Genomic DNA, 20,235 nt, shown 5'->3' with positions numbered 1-20,235 from the left:
TGGTAGATTTTCACTATACCAGTTCTAAATCATTATATACAAATTGATTCTAAAATATAATCTCTACTAAATGTACTGTTGCCACTATTCAACAACAACAACAAAAACTAACAGAATCAAAAGCTACAATCTCTCCTAAAATGGCTGGTTCTGAGTCCACTCAAGTTTTTCTAAAACAAATAAGACACTGAAGAAGAAATTCAAGTGCAAGGCTTGGCACAAACTTTACCACCACCATTACCTCTTACACAGGGCGCTCCTGACTTCTAAGCTTCAGCTAACACTAAAGCTTTCTGTTAACATGCTTCTGCAGTGAAAAGACCCACATTGACATTGGAGAGGCATTCATAAATACAAATTTTTCACGGATGTGTAAACAGATGGGTTAATTACCATGGCAACCAAAAACATAACAGGTCAAATACTTGGCTGGCAAATGTCTTAGTGATATTTCAAGTACTATCCTTTTAACATAGCTGAGATAAACAGGCTGGAGAGTATTCTGTGCAATAAAACAAACCGATGTCTGGAAGTGGTTTCACAGTGACCTGCGGATAGGTTTCCACAATTCTAAGATCCAGTAAACACCAGCAGCCATATCAAAGCACAGTAAATCTACACAACCTGTCTGTGCCTCCAGAGACAAGGGAACCAAGATCAGTGGGAAAAATAAAATCTTAGATTGCAGCCACTGAAAGAATCAATTTCCTAAAAGAAACAAGCCCACTAATGATTTCCTTAGAGAAAAATCAGAGCAAAATAAGAATGTGCATTAAGGTAAGTCACTATCTTGAGGCAGAGAATGCCAGTCTTCTGGAAAGTGTGTTGAATTTTCTAACATTCAGGATGAGAGTGACTTTATTTTGTTATATTTTAATATGGTATAAAATTTCACAGGGAATTCCATTAGTCCTCTTGAAAATCATCCTAAATATAAGTCTCAAAACAAAAACACCCTAAACACACCATCATACAACATACTCAAGCTATTCAGTCTTCAGAAAACCAATCATAAATACAGATTTCAGAAATATCATTGAGGTAGCAAGAGCAGAGCCTAGAAGAAACTAGGCTAATCTTGTTCAGATTGGCCAGCCAACCAAAATCTAAATTAAGGGATATTTAAAATTACTTATTTCAGGAAATAATTTTATACAAATGTATTAGTTGGTTCCTTGACTGCTGGCTCCTTAAGCCTCAGCTTTCAGCCCAGCAGCATACCATACCATTCTTTAGAGACACACGCCATCAAGGTTGTCCAAACTACTCATGATTTTGTGCCCATGTTCTTTTGTCTCCTACAAGTGCTCTGTCACAGGATCAATGTGCATTGAGGGTTGGCGGAGGAACTTTATGACCAAATTATTCTTGTCCAAAATGACAAAACAGCAGACCTGGTCATAGGATTACAAATGGTGAACAGAAATACTACCCTAACTGGCAAAAAAGTTTCTTGGCTCTAGTGGGCTCATCCAGGAAGCCACAGTCACTTACCTCAAGAAGTGCTTCATTGTGCCTCTGTTGACTATCCAGATGCTAGGCAAACCGTACTTCCAAATCTGCTTTTGTCTAAGTAAGTGTGAACTGTGGGAAGAAATTAGATATATTTACTAATTAGGGGACAAAAGACCCAAACCAAAAATTTCTGCTCCTGAGGTAAGTGGACCAGAACACCATCCACACAGTTCACAGAGTAGACAGTTCAGGGGATGAAGATTACAACTATAGCCTCTCACTTTATAAATATATAATATATAATAAACCTTTCATTTTAAGTCACTTGCTGGAGAAATTATTAGTTTCATGAGCTTCAATACTAAGGTTTTTTTTCCCTCTATTTTGGGCATTATTCTTGTATCTTGAGGAAGGGTATTTATAAGGAAAATAAAAATAAAGAACAATAGATGTAACTAACTATCTTGATTTCCAGATACCCACCTTGGCAGCCTCAACCCTTCAGAAGTACAATTGAAGAAGAACTAGAAACAACTGATAATGTTATTAAGCTCATACTATATGCATATTTGAAAATATCACACTGAGCCCCACTAAAAAGTACAATTAATACAATATTAATAAAATAAAAAATAGCGATAAGGAGTCAGGTACTCCAAACAAATAAATTATTCTCCAGGTGCTATTTTCTGGGGCGTGGGGTGGGCAGAGCTGTAAGATTTTTATTTGCACAGCACTTCTAAGTTTACAATTTGCTTTCACAAAGCTTACAACATCAGTCTTCTTCATTCTGAGATGGGATAAGACAGACTGGAGAACACAGTGTCTGGGAAGTGGCAGCAGAGAGGAGTCACCTCTGGAGAGGAGAGACAAGTGGAATAGCAGCTCTAAGAGGATCGTGAGGAAACGCATATATGAACAAATGGCAGAAGACAGACACACAACTACCAACTAGAATAGCCCAGAAATGGGGGAACTCAGCCCCAATCAAAGCCAGTTTTTTAATAATATATTTTTTTCTGCAAACATTCCATGCATAGTTGAGAGAAATGTCTATACAGCAACTTAAGATTGTGGTTGGTTCATTACCTTTGGGAAAAGACTCAGGGCTTAAGCATAGGGAGAGGGAAAATAACCTTTAATTTTATAAGTTTTTTTTCTTAAAATAAAAATGGAAAATAAAGAAGGATTATTCATTTTTGGTGGTGGGAACATACATTATTTTTTTTGCAATTTTGTGGCTTTTAAATATGAATCTGAATTTTAATTTAAGTTGGTTAGTGTGCACCCAACATTCTGATCATGGCTTATAATACATTCAACAATAAAGGGACCCAGGGATCCTTGGACAATAGTTTATTTAGGGCCGGGGGAGGGCAAGATGAACCTGAAGTGCTCAAGACAGACAATGTAGGGTATGTCAAATAAACACAGCTGCAAACTGAAAGAGCTCTCAATGCCCCAAAATTAGAATAATCTAAGCAATGAAAATAAAGTAAAACTGATTATGGCCCAAAGCATAACATAAAGATTCATGGTTTCATACTGATGTAAATATATGACCAAATAAATAAATGTGGAGAATATATAAATCTCTTATACAAAAGAATTTCAAATAGTTTATGTGGATAGTCTACACTCAAGGAGGTGAAATGTAACTCCTTACCCTTTAAGTGAAGGCAGGACTTACAGATTTTCCCAGTACAGTATGCAAATTGACCCCCAAAAAAAGCAAAGTAGAGAAATCTGACAGGTACTGCCTTGGTTAAGTGTTGAAGGCTAATATCACCAGTGAGACATCAGGTTAACAGCAGGTAACTTGACTTAATATGATGAAAATGGTACTTTACTCCTAAGGTTTCCCTTCACAAAGCCCCCCAAAATCTAGTCTAATCATGATGAAAACTTCAGATGAATTCTAATTGGAGAACATTCCACAAAGTACCTATTTAGTACTTCTCAAAACTCTCATGATCATAAAAAAAAAAAAAAAACAAGGAAAATCTGAGAAACAATCAAAGGAGATGTATGTCTAAGGAGATATAACTTTTAAATGTTATGTATCCTGAATTGTATCCTCAAACAGAAAAAAGACATGAGATAAAAACCACGGAAATCTGAATAATGTATGGATGTTAGTTAATAATAAGGTGTCACTATTGGTCTATTAGTTGTGGTGAATGTCTTAAAGTTAACAATATGGGAAGCTGGGTGCTAATATAAGGGAATTCTCTGTAAATCTAAAACTATTCTAAAATAAAAAGTTCATTAAAATGTGTTAATAACTATTATACTCTAGACACAAAGTTAGGCACCAGGGGTCAGGGTGAACTAAAAGGGCATGACTCTATCCTTCAGATTCAACTGTCTTGAGGGAGGATGGGAGAGAAGATGATATAGAAAAGCAAACCATATGTTAAAAACAGCATTAACCCAGGAAAAGGGTGACAGTGAGTAGGAGAGATGCCAATCCTAGCTGAAGGGCTTAGGGTTTCCCCAGACAACACATGCAAAACACTAGAAGCAAAACAAAACACAATGTGTACAGGGAGAAATGTTCAATGTGACTTAACTCATTGAGAGAGACAGGGAAAAACAGGGATGGCAAAATATGGAAAGGTAGACACTCCAGAAGACCCCACCTACAACTGTTGAGAAGAGAAGCTGAGAATAATTTGAACTGCAATGGAAAGAATTCTTTAACTTTCATCAAAGTTTTTATTATTATTATTATTATTATTATTATTATTCACTGTTTAATTGTGACCTTAATGCTACATGGACATTTATACAGTTTCCTATTTTTTTTCTTCTCATCTCTAGCATTTTTGAAGCCAGTTATTTTACATGGATTAGTTTTTGTAAACTTAGGATGTCTGATTAGTATAGTTTAGTTTTGTTTTATATTCTTTTATTTTTATTTATTTTTGGCAGAGCTGGGGAATTATTCTTTTATTTTAATTTAAATTTTTACTTTATATAAATATTTTTTCCTGCCTGTTTCCCTTGATTCTCTCTTTTCCTCTCCTAACAGCCAATCTCTATTATTTCTTTCTTTAACTCTTCCTTTAACCTTTCACTTCAACCTTTCCTTCTCCCTCATAATCATCACATCCTATATCACTTCTGTTCTCTCCCTGTATACCATTTGAAAATGTAAACCTTTTTGCACACTTGCTGTTTTTATTATAGGCATAACTGATCATATCATTTCTGTTTACTGTGATAATTAACATTGTAGATGTCACAGTGGGAACTATTTGGTCAATGCTGTAAATTGTTTGCATTGGTTGTTATTATTTGTCTCCCCCTAAACAGAGGCATGGAAAACCTTTAGAAACACTATAAGACCACAGGGTAGAAATTCTACTGCCTCAGATTCATACTGTTAGATGGGCAGACACACAAACAACATGAAAAAGCAAGGGAACAAATCACCCCTAGCAAACCAAGATACTCTAATAAATAGAATCTGTTGCTACCATAGTGGAAGAAATGTCAGAGATGGAGTTTAGAATGTACTTAGTTAAACTAATCTGCGAAGTAAAGGATGATGTAAGAGAGCAAACACTGGTAGCAAAAGATCACTTCAATAAAAACATAGATATTCTGAAAAAAAAAAGAAAAACAGAAATCTTTGAAATGAAGAAAAAAATAAACCAAGTTAAAAATTCAATAGAAAGCATCACCAAAATACTAGACCACTTGGAAGTCAGAACCTCAGGCAATTAAGACAAAATATATAATCTTGAAAATGGAGTTGACCACAGAGAGAAGATGTTAAGAAACCATGAATAGAACTTTCAAGAATTTTGGGTAACATAAAGAGACCAAATTTAAGATTTATTGGGATAGATGAAGGTGTGGAGATACAAACCAAAGGAATGCACAATCTTTTCAATGCAATAATATCAAATTTCCCAAATCTAAAGAATAAAATAAAAAATCAAATACAAGAGGCTTACAGGACCCCAAATGTACAAAATTATAACAGACCCACACCAAGACACATTATAATGAAAATTCTAGCAAACAGAAAAAATAAGGATAAAATTTTAAAGGCTGTGAGAGAAAAACATCAGATTACAAATAGGAGGAAACCAATTCGAATCTCAGCTGATTTCTAAACCAAGACTCTCAAAGCTAGGAAGGAGGTCCTGGAATAACATATATCAAGCTCTGAAAGAAAATGGATGCCAACCAAGAATCTATTCTATATTTGGCAAATTTAAGCTTCAGATTTGAAGATGAAATAAAAACCTTCCATGATAAAACAAAAATTTAAAAAACTCACAGCCAGAAGTCCTGAACTTCAGAATATTCTCATCAAAATACTCCATAAAGATGAAATTTAAAAAAACATGAAAATCAACAAAGGGAGAAACTACACTAAGGAAATATTAAATCAAAGAGAGAAACTAATTTAAATTATAAAGTAGAAATAAACCAACATGACTGGGGACATAAATCATATCTCAATGATAACCTTGAAGATTAATGGCCTAAAGTCATCAATTGGATTGGATTAAAAAACAAGACCCAACAATATGCTGTCTCCAAGAGATTCACCTCACAAGGCAAAGACATCCACAGACTGAGGATGAAAGGATGGGAAAAAAGGTATCACTCACATGGATTATGTAAACAGGCAGGGGTTTCAAACCTCTAAAATAGACCAAGTTATGTAAGCCATATAATTGTAATTATACAATTGTATTATTACCTTAATACATTTTTAGGGGTTGTTTTGATAGCTTCCTTTCCACTGATATTAATTTTTTCTTGATTAAACTTGTTAGATTTTTATCAACTTTTAGCTGTATTAATTCTTTTCTATTTCACATATTTCTGCTCCTACTTTTTTTCCTTCCTTACTAATTTGAAAATAATTTGATTGTTAATATAGCTTCTTTCTGATACAAATACTTTAAGTTATAAGTGTTCATCTGAGTACTATTTTGTTCCCAAAGATTCTGATATTTTAAGCTTTTATTATCTTAGTTCAAAGCACTTTTAATTTACTTTTCTTGTGCTTTCTTCTTTTATCTGTGAGATATTTATAAGTGTGCCATTTAATTTTGAAGTAGTTGAGATGTGAAGGTGGGGTTCTATATATCTTAAGGTGATTGATTTTCCATGGAATAAATCATGCAGGAAACAGTCTACATGCTTTCAAACTTTTTAAATTTCTCAATGCTTATTTTATGACAGAATATAGTCTACCTTATTAATTTTCTACTTGTCATTTTTGTGTATAGTTCTCTGTAATAACAAGTAGGTGAAGATGGCTGATAATGTTTAGCCTTCTATATCATTACTCCTTCTTGCAAAGTGAAGGGACTTACAATCTCTAAATATGATTGTGGATTTGACATTCTAGTTTTATTAATTTTTACTTTATGTACTTTGAAATCTTGTTATTAGGTACATATACATTTAGGATTGTTATACTTTCTTGAAGAAGTTTCCCTATTCTGGTTATGAAATGTTCCCCTTTATCTCTGAAAATACTGTTTCTTGAAATTTATTTATATTAATAGCTCTCCTTCAGATTTCTCATGCTAATTTCCCCCTTCTTTTGCTTTTAACCTATTGGTATATTGATATTTAAAGTTTGACATATAGTTATTGTTTGCTTTTTACACATGTTGAATATTTATACCTTTTAATTATAATATCTAGTTCATTTATATATTCTTTAAAATATTTTTTTAGTTGTCAATGGACTTTATTTTGTTTATATATAGTGCTGAGAATTGAACCTAGTGCCTCATTCATGCTAGGCAAGCACTCTACCACTGAACCACAATCCCAGCCCTAATTCATTTATATTTATTATTGATATTGTTGGAAATAAAGAACATCTGACATGAAGGTCAGTGAGAAATTGGGTAAATGATAGGTTTGGTGATGTAATATTTTGGAAAATGGGTTGAATAGTCCTCCTGTCAGGTTCAGAGAGAAGATTGTTGGAATGCTTTTGTTGCAATTGTCATTCTCTTATTTGTCATTTGGTACACAACAACAAATTTATTTTATTGTTTGTTAACACTTTTTATTTTGCAAATAAAAATGATATATACAAAAACTTTAAAAAATATAGAAAGGTAAGGAAGGGTCAGGTCACTTATTTCACAATGTCAAGAAGTTTGAACCTTATTCACTGTGAAGGAGGAACTACTGAAAGCTTTCAAACTGAAATGTGAAATGATTAGATTTCTACCTTAAAAAATATACTCCAATTGTAGTATATGAAGAATGAACTGTACTATCATTTTTGGTAGCGACACCTTTGAAAAGCTTGCTACAATACTATAGGCAAAGATAATGGAAGGATAAATCAATGGACAAAGAGTGTGAAGGATTTGACAAATATTTAGAAGGTAGGATTGATGGGACTTTTAATTGACTGATTAATTGGTGGGTGGTGAAGGAAAAGGAAGAATCAACATTATGCCCATGTTAATGAATGGCAACTGGATAGATGGTAGAATGATTCACTAAGGAATAGAACTTTGAAGAAATACTTATGGGGGTCTGGGTATATTAGAGATCACCTAAAAACTCTCATTTCATAATGATATGAATAAGGGAAAAATATAATCTTGAAGTTAAAATAAAACACAAAGCTTGCTTTTTTCTGTATGATGGATTCTAAATTTATCCATTAAAAAAAACTTTCTTGAATGTGCTGGGCACTGTGGTAGTAATGTAATATGATTTAAATACTGCAAGGAAGCTGTACTACTCAAGGTAAAAAAAATTGGCAAATGAGCAGGGACTGTGTATGGTGGTTGAGAGCACTAATTTTGGAGACACAGTTTATGTGTCGGATCTACTACTAGCTAACCAGTAGCTTTAGGCAAGTTGCCTAATCTCACTTAGGCTAAATGGGGAGAGTAATTATAACTACTTTGCAGGGTTTTTCTTAAGGTTAAATGAATTAAATAAAGCATATAGGGTACTTAGCATAGTTACAGGCATGTAATTGGCACTCTGTGAGTGGGTACTCATTGATATTATTAGTTTGTGATTCTTACTATATCCTCATCTAAATTTAAAGATGATTTGTTCAAAAATCACTTAGGAAATTGTCAAATTCTGACAAGTTGAAGTGACTTGAACTGGGACAATGAAAGAAGTGAGGAATACAAGTGAACAGAGGTGAAGAAAATTTAGGAGGTAGAATCAATTGAAATTACTGACTGGATGGGGAAAGTGAAGGAAAGGAAAATAACCATTAGCTTTAATTATCTGTCTTCCAAACGGGAAACAAAGATAACAATTAGATGTAATGTCCCCCAAAGAAAATAAAAACAAAAAATGGCTTTGGGAGATTGAAGACATTCTGTGCAAATGCTATTTAATTCATTTCTTATTGGAAACTCACTACACAACTTTGCTAAATGTTTTATGTAGAAAAACAAAAAATAATTTAATTTAAATTATTGGGGGTTTTTTGTTTGTTTTGTTTTAAAGGAGGGTCACTTGTTAATGCCCTATATGGTTAGCTGGATAACTGGTGTAATAAATCATAGTCTGGGTGCAGTGTATGGTACTCTGAGCCATTATTGTTAAGAAATACCCTTTGATACGCTTTTCCATGAGTGGTGTCACAGTTTATTTACTCATTTGTGACCAAATAGGCATTTCCCAAGTGGCTGTGCAGGGCCTACAGATGGGGAGAATTTAAGTTTGCGCTTCATCTGTACCATATTCTAACAACAGTGTGGCCACATAAACTTCTTAAGTACTTTACACACCAGCCTGTTAACTCTAACTTGGTTAAATGTAAGTTACTTACCTGGTTTAAATCTGTTTTACTAATTGAAAGATACAGATATTAACTTTGTTTGTTTCGTTAACAAAAGTTATGCTACCTGTTTCATAGTAATCAAGGAACACTGCTGTGTGCTGTCTCTTCTGCATGATGTCCTCTCCAAAGGGATTTTATCCTGGGATGGACATCAGAATTATGGGCTCTATTTTAAACCTCTAATAGTGTTCCAAAATGATCTGTTTTGTTTCTTTCTCCTCTGGACTCCTGTGGACTGGTGTAATGCCTGGCACAATGAGAACTCAATATGTATTTGTCAAAATGAATGTTGTATCTTTTTAGAAACATGTACCTTCCCAAATGGAAGAAAAATATGTGTATCTTCCTTTAATTAAAATAAAGAATACAATCATAATCCTGGGTTTCCTAACCCCATCAGTGTAGTGTAGTGATTTCTTTCCATGTGTGCAAAGACATTGCCCTGAACTCATTCAAAGGGAAGGATCAAACGATCTGGCTAGCCAGATCAAACACCCCTAGAGATCAGTTGACACTGGGCTGCCGTTACCTACCTCTTCATTATTTTTTTTTTCCAGCTGAGAGGAAAGAGACAGCAATGAGTGGTCTGCTACTTCTGAAAACTCATCCTCCCACCTGACATCAGGGGACTTGCCCTGTCTCCTTTGAGCAAGAAGCCCCCTGAAGTTCTTTGCAAAGTACCACGTACCTCAGGGTAACCCTACCTCTTAGAAGTCTATCTATCCATTGAACACCCCAGGGAATGAATTAGAGACTCAACTAGAGGGAATAGAGCTTCTTTCTTTAAAATCTTAATTCCTACATGAGAGAAAAACCTCCTTTCTATGGAGCTTTTCAAATTCTGTATCGTTGGTAACAAGCAAAATATTTGTGGACTCAATATGTTTATACAAACCAAAAAAGACAATCTAAAAAGTAAATACTGTTTCATTCTATAATCTGCCTGATTTGGGATTATCCCAGAGTTGAAAAAATGTTGTATAAAGAATATTTTTAAAAATCTAATTTGAAACATTCTCAACTTAAGGTTTTGTGAAATTAATAATAACAGTTAATGTTTACACAGTACTTGCCAATGTGCCAAGCAATATTTTATGGACTTGACTTATATTGGCACAGTTAATTTTTGCCATTTTATGAGATGAATAGTGATTATTATCTTTATTTTTCAGCTGAGGAAATTAAGACACAGAGAGGTAAGGAATGTTCCAAGGTCATATGGCATAGCTAGTATTTGGCAGAGCTGAGATCAAACCCAGGCTGCCAGTTTCATAGGTGCTACTCTTCACTGTCATATGCTGCCTTGGGAGACCACTGAGGCATAATTCTGGGTTGATATCAAAGAGTGGAGAATGCATAGCATATTCACTTTAAACTAAACTGCAGAGCTAAGGATAATCAAGGTCTGAGTGTACACCTGCACCTCAAAACCTAGTGTTCTCTGGGAGCTACCTGGGGAACTCCTATAGACACTTATTACCTGGTCTAACCATGTGTACTTGTGGTACTTTTATAATGCAACAAGATCATGATAGTGAAATCCCTCAATCAGGCCATCAGGTAGAGGTTTGGGAATCTAGCAGAAACATATTTAGGCTTCTATCCTGTTCCCCAGTTCTTCAACAATGACTATGTCTGGGTGGAGAAGGTAAGATGAAAACGAAAGACAAGTATACTGGTAAAGGCCAAGACTAACAGATACCTTAAGCCAGTGTAGTTTAAATATGTATTTAAATCAGCTTCCAGCTCCCATTAGCTCTTTATCATGCCCTGCATGTGTGCATGCCTGTGAAAGATTTTCAGTAAATTTGAAAAAGTTCTTCCAAACAAGCCTGCCAGCAGGAAACACATCTGTGTGGGCACACAAGGCAGGGACACAGATGGTTTGTGGATAAGCAGTAGTTGGGAAGAGGCTGGGCTCTGGCTGAGGCAAACCACAAACACAAAAGGGTCAGTCTTAAATCAGCTCTGTCTAGCATCAGACTCAGATTGAGTGAATAGATGGGTCTGAATTAATACATTCAGACAGTGACTGTTTTCATCTTGCTTCATATTTCATTAAGTTCTAAGGAGCACTCTGTCTATGCAAGGGAAAACAGAGAGCTGAGGAACCTATGGTCTTCAAGGATATAATGCAATAAAACTTTACCATATGAAACAAAAAGACACAGAAAGGAGGGAAAGGGAATGGAAAAGAAAGGAAGAAAAACATTTTCTAAGGCTCTGAGTATTTGAAGAACGTATGAAAGAAACATAATTTTTGACTTTATACAGATATGCACATGAGGAAAAGAAAGTAAGCATTATGAAAAATTACCACCCCAGAGAAATGAAAATCTTTCAAATTGTGCATTTACAGTTCAAACACGCTACCCAGCACATCACATTAGAGGTATAATGCTCCTACATAATGATCTCTCTCAGGCCACATTCCAGAACCTTCCATTCCTCCTTCTCTGACAATTAGCTTGAAATGCACTAAAATGACATCTAAGAGGGTTTTTTCCTCCTTTCTTGGGGAATGAAAACTCATCCAGAGTTTATTTTTGTGGTTTATAGCAATGGAAGTTCAAGCCAACCCTAGAAATCAGGGCTGCCTGTAAATTTACTTATGATCTGCTTCAAAAGTACAGTGGTTTTTCTGACTTTCATTGTGGTCATCCACATCCAGACACTGGTTTCATGGAGGCAGCAGAGTGTGGGGTGGCAGGAGGAGTAGGGTTGATGAAATTTGTTTTGATCTACAAAAGAATAGGAAATTTCAAAATATGAAAACATCAATCCATTTGGCACAAAAAATAATCTAGATTTTATATGTTCTCAATTATATATTCTAGTTTTAAAAAACAAATTTCTAAATAAAGTCACAATATAAAATGGTAAACTTGACATTTGCATAAAAATTAAGTGGATTCAGTTTTGTTGCTGTAAAATGATGTTTTGGAAAGATTTTTGCTTTTGTATGATCAGAACACATTGGAGGCATTTATCTAGAAACATCTGACAGAAAGACTAAGTAGACTGGGTCATCTTCAAGTCCTTGGAGGTAAGCAAGGGCTGCTCTTAAGGCAACTGCTAACCCTGACCACACAGAGGAAGTCATAGAATTCATTTATGAACTAGACTATTAGATGGGGATTTGCAATGAACTCCTACTATAAAACCAACAACAACAAAAAAAATAGTTTTTAACTCACCTTAGAGCTATGATTATGCGTGACTTGATAGATGTTTTCTGAGTGATTTACAGTGTTAACAAACATTGAATATTTATTGAGTAAAACAGTGATATTGAAGAAGGAAAAGTGGATGCATACAAGGTGTGATCATATCTGTAGTAGATCAGTAGACCTGATACTTTAAAATATTGAGAAGTAGCAGTCAGAACTCAGGAGTCTGAGACAGGATCACATGTCTGTCTGAGGCTAGCCTCAATAACTTAGTGAGACCCTGTCTCAAAATAAAAAATAAAAAGGACTGGGGATATAGCTCAGTGGTAAAACATCCCTGGGTTAAATTCTTAGTACAAAACAAAACAAAAACCAAACCAAACCAAACCAAAACAACAACAAAAAAGCTGTCAGTCAATATAAATGCTAGAACACACCCGAAGAAACAGTTAAAATAATTAAAATGGGTTCTCTTGAGAAACAGAAATCTGGAGATGGATTAGGCCGTGAAGATTGCTGTCTTTCCATTGTAAGTCCTGCAATACTATGATTTTCTTTTTTATACTGGGGACTGAACCCATTGAACTACACTCCCAGTTTCCCCCAGCCCTTTTCTAAGTTACTGAGGTTGGCCTCAAATGCATGATCCTTAGCTCTCAGCTTCCCAAGTCACGGGGATTACAAGTGTGTGGCACCATACATAGACTGTGATGTTTTAAATGATGTGAAAGTGTGATTTTAACATAAATAAAAATTAAACTTAAAAAGAATGCTGCTGGGTGTGGAGGTCCACACCTATAATCCTAGCTACTTGGAAGAATGAGGCAGGAGGATCACAAGTTCTAGGCCAGCTTGGGCAACTTACTGAGACCCTGATTCAAAATTTTAAAAAGGACTGGGAATGTAGCTCAGTGGTAGAGTGCTTGCCTAGTATGTGTGAAGCTGTGTGTTCAATCCTCAGTAACATACAAACATACATACACACACACACACACACACACACACACACTTCCCACCTAAGCAGAGGTACTAGAGATACAGTACCAATAAACCCCTTGAGATACAGTACCAATAAACTATTACCTACTCTTTTGAAAAACAAAGAAACTAAGTCTCAAGGAACTATAGTGTTGCACGCAACAAATGGATGAATTTAACAAATGCAAGCTACTTCTAGAACAGTATCCAGCCAGGCCACACATTGCAGAATTGTGTTGGATTTGATATAGAAGAGGCATGGGAAATATTTAATAGGAATGTGGAAAAGTTTGAGTTAAGAAACATTGACATGGTTCAATGTGATAAATGCTCAGTAGCTACCAGAATGTCCATGTAATCAGATATAGTGATTATGAATCCTCCTTTGGGGACCAAAAAAAATAATCAAGTGAAAAAAATATGTCTTTTCTAGAGAATACATTGGAAAGAGCAAGAGTACTCTTTACATAAATCCTCAATGAGAGAATATAATCAAAATAAAGTAACAGAATGAAAATATCAAGATAAAATAGAAAATATCAGATTATTGCAGATCTGTGATATAACTTTTCAGTATCCTACAAATTTCATAAATAGAAACCAGTGGATATAGAAGTAAACCTAATTCGGTTTTCCTTTTAAAAACCTCCAAACATAAAAACGAAGCTTAAAACCTAGTTAAAATAAATGAAAATTTTGTCTATTAAAAAAGTACCACAAATTATAAGTATTTTTCCAGAGGTTTAATAAATATATTGTTATTATGTATTTTTTTAAATTTTGTGCTGGGGATTGAATGAAGGACCTTATGTGTGCTATGCAAGCCCTCTACCACTGACCTACATCCCAGCCCCATGACTAATTATATATATATATATTTTAAAGTCCTTTAAAGACTTTATCTTTTAGAGATACACATTAAAATGCATACAAATGAAAAGATGATACCTGGGATTTGCTTCAAAATAAAATAGGTGCAAAGAGGGTAAGTTTGTAAGAGATCAAACAGCATTGGTTATGGGCTAATGATTTTTGGATATTGGGATCTATCACACTAATCTACCTACTTGTGTATGTATATGTATGTATGTATATATATAATTTTCCAAATATAAAGTAATCAAAAAAGGTGTTATCCACAAAATTGAGAATCATTGCAAGTAAGCTAACATTTTCTACAACCAAGAAAGATTATGATTAACACCTGAATTTGTTCATAACAAAAGTTAAAGGTAAATTGATCACTCTTTAACCACTTTGTGAAACTATGAAACACAATAAAAATATTTAATTTGGTGTTTAACTCACATCATTTCCATGATTGACTTAGTTCTCTTTAGATCTCTTTGAATCCTCTGGTCTATAGCTCTCAATATGCTGTTTGGCACAGTCATTATTTAAACAACTACTTAATGAGTTCTTACTTAGTGGTACAAAATATAATAATGTATATTGATGACATCTTAGGTTCAGTGAAATATAGTAGATGAGTTGAATAGATAAAAGTGGCAATTAAGACGTGACACATTCTAACAATACTTCATAATTTTATAAAGTTAAAAATGAAAGAAAAAATGTGCCTCTTGGAATTGATGAAGCATAATATTTATTTTCCTGAAAAGTATCTTTTATTATTCCAAACCTTTACCTCCATACTAAATCAATCTTTAAAATCAATTGAATTATACATTAATATTTATCTCCACCTTAAGTTTGCCAGTGGTATCCCTACCTCCTCCTCCTACCCCCATATCACTAGTTTGAAGATACTAGCTTTGTATATCTCTCTCCTTTTGTCCAACACCAAGCAAGGTGCCTTATCTCATAAATAATTAAGAGAATGAATAAACACAGAGTACATTTCAAAGTGCTGTGTGCTCAGTAGGTCCTAGTGACTGACAAATATCCCTCTGTAAACATGGACTTAAACCTTGTACCAGTCAGGGTATATTATTCAAAAACAGAAATTAGCTCTACCTATTCAAGCAGAAAAGGAATTTCTTCTGGAGATGGGTAACCCACAGAATCTTTAGGTGGACTAGGGAACTAGGTTTGCAGGTTATGTAGCCAAAAATGAGGCTTGAAATGATGACACAGAAGAGACCAGTAAAGACACCTCTACTGCCACCACCAGGCACAGACTGGTACTGTCCCCATTGACCCTCCGGCATTGAATAAAGGACTTTACTGACTTGAACATGGGCCATGGAAGAGTTTGGACTGAGGGCCCAGGTCTATGGTGCAAGGATGTCTAGGAAGGAAACATAGGAATAGGTTCTGCCTTATAATGCAGGAGAGCTGGTTAAATTTAGGTGTCAGGTAGGTTTTCCATGGAGTACCCAGATTCAACATTACTTCTGGGTAGTCTGTAAAGGAATTTCTGGATGAGATTAGCATTTGGATTGGTGGATTTGGTAAAATATATTGCCTTCTACAATGTGGGTGGGCATCATCTCATCTGTTGAGGGCCCCAAAGAGAACTAAAAACTGAAAGAAGGCAATAAGGAGAAATGAGCTCCTTGCCTACTGGTCTTTTCTTGCCCTTGGACTAGAATTACTCTAACAGCTTTCCTGGATCTCCAACCTGTACACGGTGTATCATGGGGTTTCTCAGCTGCCAAAAATGAGCTTCTCAGCTGCCAATTCTTCATAGTACAGTTCTTCTATACATATCTCCTATTGGTTCCCTTTCTCTGAGAACCTTGACTAATAACAGTCCCTAACATGGGACAGGGGTTCAGATGGCAGTGTTGGAAAGAAATAACAAGTGTCCACTCTACATTGTAAACAAATACCTTTGAAGCCAAAACAAAATACAGAACGATGATAGAGTACACTCAAGAGCAAACACATATTCACCTGGTATACATACAAATGAAAAGATGATACCTGGGATTTGCTTCAAAATAAAATGGGTACAAATAATTTGTATGAATTATAAATTAATATGTATAATTTAGTGATTAGGTACACTGGGCAATTTATTTTAGAACTAAGACACTTAGCTATTTTATAGCTAATCAAAATAAATATAATCATTTGGAACTAAGAATTTCAAATATGATCTTAGATAATTTTTTAAATGTCTAGAAATTGACACTTTAACTTAGCAGTAGTAGTTACAGAGTAGATGCATTTATTTTAAGTTATAATCAGTCAATTACCTAGGAAATAATTCAGTGGAAAATAATGTTTTATATTCATTATAAATCAAAGAAATGAAGTAAAATAGTTACATATATGTCAATAAGGCTTAATTAGACATTGGTGGGTTTGTTTGTAGGTGCCTGGAAACTCAATTTAAACTGCACAACCAGATTTAGAAGATGCTTTTAAGGTCATCAAAGCTAACATCCCACCTAGTAAAGGCATTCTTTCTTACTATATCCCTGACAGGTGGTCCAAAATACATCACTTTATGGACAACATGCTGTAATTTTTGTTGCTGACCTTCTTTAATCTGGACTTTATTCATCTACGAGTCCAAATAAAGTATAACACTAATTTCTTCTCTACTATTAGCTAATATTCAAGTGAACTAAAATTATTTTTAACAACCCAATTGTTGGTAATCTAGGACTTCAAAACCCAGTTATTTGGTGACTGCTTTTAGAAACTAAATGGACCTCACATCTATCCTTTTGAAAATATAATCTTAGCTTCAGTTCTTGCTCTAAGCTAAGAGACATCAAGTTTGAATCTGGTTGTTATTCAAATTCACTGTTTTATTTTTGAGCTTTTTGAGATGATTTCTGCATATTTGAATCATTTAGAAAATTTTAGAAATGTTATTATCAAGTAAAGAATTCTAAGGCAGGTCAATAGAAATCTTCTATGTTGGCTTCCACCTCTATGAACATTCTTTGGATACAGATGACCAGCTATGAGATGAAATCTCAAACCTCATTTCTGCATTACACTTACAAAAATTATTTAAGAGCCTAGTTGATAGCTATGTCGTGTAAATGTAAAAATTGTATGAGTCTGACTGTATTTTAAATACTCTAGGTTATCTTAAAGTTAGAGGAATAGTAGGGGAAATACTTGGTCCTTTACAGAACTCTTCAGTGAAGCAAAAACTATAACCCAATCCATCTATTTTATAAGTCTTGATTTTCATTTATTGGGCTCACACATTGGGCTATGTACACACAAATCATACATGAGACAGACTATAAAGTCAAAATTCCATGTTAGGTATTTGAGTGAAGGTTTTAAAAATGTAAATACATGTATATACATTCCAGTTGAAACAGTTCTGATAAATGTTTACCATTTTAAGAGATTGTAAAGTTAAACTTCTCAATTAAAAGCATTTATTTATATTTTTGCTAATTTAATGGATTCTAAGGCCAAAGACAATCTGAAATTAAAATGTAAGTGTTCTGCTGAAATACAGAATCTTTAGAAAATCTGGCTTCCAAATGATGGAGCTGTAAAATATTCCTCTGCTCCTTTTAAAGAAAAAAAAGAAGAAGAAATGTATAGTAAATTAACTCCAGAGATTGATTTACATTTTAAATATTTATAAGGCAAACTGGCAAGTGAAAAAGATTTAGGGAACAGAGTTTATGTCGATGTTGATATCTGTGAAACTAAAACACAGCTGTAGAATAAATAAATTATTAACTTCATCATGAATGAAACCTTTAAAACATATGGCAGATTTTCACCAACTACTTGCACAAAGAAAAGTAGGAAGGAGAATTACAGTAGCTGAAATAAACTCTTATACCAAGCATTTTAATTAGTCAAGTCCTAATCCCAAAATTAAAATAAAAGCTGGGGTTGTGGCTCAGTGGTAGAGCGCTCATCTAACATGTGCGAAGCCCTGGGTTCGATCCTCAGCACCACATAAAAATAAGTAAAGAAAATAAAGTCATTGTGTCCAACTACACCTAAAAAATAAATATTAAAAAAATAATAATAAAAAGATAAAAGCTACATTAAAAAGTTATGTAAAGAACTTTGAATCTGCAGTCACAAACTTGTTTGAGACTGATTTTTTTTTTTTTTGAGACAGAGAGAGAGAGAGAGAATTTTTAATATTTATTTATTTATTTTTTTAGTTTTCGGCGGACACAACATCTTTGTTTTTTTTGTATGTGGTGCTGAGGATCGAACCCGGGCCGCACACATGCCAGGCGAGTGCGCTACCACTTGATCCACATTCCCAGCCCCGAGACTGATTTTTAAAAAGGGAATTTAATGAGCTTTCCTTAGAGATTTATCACAATCATCTCACTTTGCACCAAAAGAAGGAAAAAAATAATTTGTAAATTATTTCAATGGCATCTGAAACATCATATAGAGCACACAGACATTATACATCCTTAGAGCCCTAGCAACATTTAAAGCTCATTTTATAGATATAGATATTGAAGTTGACACAATATTATTATTTTAAATGCTCATATCTTCCAATCTGTAACACAAAACTGACATTAAATATGATTTGATTTGCTCATTGTTAGCATAAGTGAGCTGAAAGGTTAAATCTCCTTTCAAGAACATTGTGTCTTTAGGATCTTTAAATTCAAAGTTTTTACTAAGGACTTAGAATGTGAACTGAGGATACAATTTCAGTTGAGGCTTTCCCTGGGTAATGGTCCATATAAATTGTCATTTGAGATCAATAAAGTAAGCCTTTCTTTAGTAAGCTGTATCCATATGAAACCTTGTTGAAAATGAAACCAATGGTCTTTTTGCCTTGAAATTTTAGCAACTTAAATATGTCCTGATCACTACTTTTTACATATACTCTCAAAAATATTATGTAGGACATGTTTGGCTGATACTGCAAAGAGGAACAGTATAAATAATACCTTCTGTATTTTGAAAGATGATTACTTGATAAGAAAGTCCCTGATGGGAGTGATGGTGCATACTGGTAATCCCAGCAGCTTGAGAGGCTGAGGCAGGAGGATTGCAAGTTCAAAGCCAGCCTCAGCAACTTAGTGAGGCCCTAAGTAACTTAGCGAGACTGTATTTAAATAAAATATTTTTAAAAAGGGCTAGGATGTGGCTCAGTGATTAAGTGCCCCTAAGTTCAATCCCTGGTACAAGACAAAAACAATAACAAAATGCTGATGACAGCTTATGTGGACTATCACCCAGCGAGAGCCTCAACTGAAATTATGTGCTCAATTCATGTTCTATGTCTTTAGTATATACTCTGAATTTAAATGACCTACTCATCAGATATTTTTCATAAAGTAATTTTTATGATTTCAAAAATTTATTGTAAAATATGAAGTAAAAATTTAACCATATATATGGATACTCAAGTATATGATGAGGGCCTTCTGAAGGATGGTCCTTATTCCAAATTTGTTGACAGCAGTATAATCTAGAATGGTACTCTATTATCAGTTGTTGTAGTTTTCCCATTTGGAATCTTCAAAAAAATGAGTTACTGTTCTGTGCCTAGACTGTGTTGGTCTGATCTTCGACTTCCCTCGAATCTTCCTATCCTGAGTAATTGTGAAAGTACTTCTGGGTCTTCAAAGACACAAATGTAAGTGGTGTGCTACTGCTTTGGAATTAATTGCATTTGGAACACTCTAAGTAGGTACTCTTGGATACTACAAGCATATGGTCATTTTCACATAGTGCTATTTCTGTAAAATATACATTCTTCCCATCATCAAAATCTGCTTCCTTAAAGATGGATCAACCAAATCAGAAAATGATAGCAATTTAATGTTTTTTTAATCTACTTGAAGCAACAGATTTGCTAACATGAAAACATCTGCTTATCTTATTTCAGGAATTTGTACCAGAAGTAAACTGAATATTGATCAGCATCTCAAACAT

General features: G+C 34.3%; 1 pseudogene; it reads left to right on the top strand.

The window, feature by feature from the left end:
* Positions 1 to 7,324: 7,324 nt before the first annotated feature.
* Positions 7,325 to 14,061, top strand: LOC114089011 (rRNA N(6)-adenosine-methyltransferase METTL5 pseudogene; annotated as a pseudogene).
* Positions 14,062 to 20,235: the final 6,174 nt, after the last annotated feature.

Source organism: Marmota flaviventris, chromosome 9 (assembly GCF_047511675.1).
Source record: "Marmota flaviventris isolate mMarFla1 chromosome 9, mMarFla1.hap1, whole genome shotgun sequence".
Taxonomy (NCBI): domain Eukaryota; kingdom Metazoa; phylum Chordata; class Mammalia; order Rodentia; family Sciuridae; genus Marmota; species Marmota flaviventris.
This window is presented reverse-complemented; position numbering and strand designations above follow the sequence as displayed.